The sequence below is a fragment of the Vanessa cardui genome, chromosome 23 (genome assembly GCF_905220365.1).
Source record: "Vanessa cardui chromosome 23, ilVanCard2.1, whole genome shotgun sequence".
Classification (NCBI taxonomy): Eukaryota; Metazoa; Arthropoda; class Insecta; order Lepidoptera; family Nymphalidae; genus Vanessa; species Vanessa cardui.
In genome coordinates this window covers 8,065,079-8,065,803 of record NC_061145.1, presented here as the reverse complement: position 1 = coordinate 8,065,803, position 725 = coordinate 8,065,079, and the positions used below count along the sequence as shown (strand labels likewise).

Below are 725 nucleotides of genomic sequence, written 5' to 3'. Positions count from 1 at the left end.
AATACTGGCAAAAAAAATATAATTAAGCATATATATATTTTTTTTTATTTGTAAAACTCCTTACAAAAAATGTAATAATATTTTTGGTTGTCTATTCTGTTAATAAACATTGTCCATATTTTTTTATATTTATTATATAAATTTAAAACTTTTCAATACTTACGTTTATTACAAAAAGAAAAATGATACGAAACACAATTCACTTAATCCTTCTAAACTGGAACGTAATTCCAAAATATTCTACACTAATCAGACAAAAATCTACCTAAAAATCACTTCACAAGATCACAAAAACTTAAATACTGAATGTTCAAACTTATTTTCGCTTTACGTATCGGAACGCCACAGAGCTATCATACGTCCAATCTCAATCGTGGCTAAGTTGGTACTGAACAATTCTGTAGCTGAATTATGAAAGTGGAATTCACATTCACCAAAGAGGTTTTTATTAAGTAGTTTTTACTACTTTTTTTAATTAATAAACATTTAAATACCGAAGGAAAAAATTAGAAAGATTGAAAGTTTTTATCGCAATAGTAACGACCCATCGTAGTTTATACGACGCAATAATAAATACATTATATTAACTTTTTTTTATGTAGGTCTAATTTTTATTTAAATTTTCTCTTATAAAACCTTTTTGGAATAACAAATATGATAATAATTAATCAAAAAAAATTCAAATAATGAATGAATATTATACCTTAGATATTTATAAATAATCA

General features: G+C 23.7%; 1 protein-coding gene across 1 annotated transcript in view; it reads right to left on the bottom strand.

Annotated features, from left to right (window-relative positions):
* Positions 1 to 371, bottom strand: part of LOC124539668 (alpha-1A adrenergic receptor-like) — a 68,647-nt gene extending 68,276 nt beyond the window's left edge. The window contains exon 1 of the mRNA XM_047116984.1: positions 164 to 371. The gene's annotated coding sequence lies outside the window, so the exon portion shown is untranslated. The remainder of the gene's footprint in view (positions 1 to 163) is intronic.
* Positions 372 to 725: the final 354 nt, after the last annotated feature.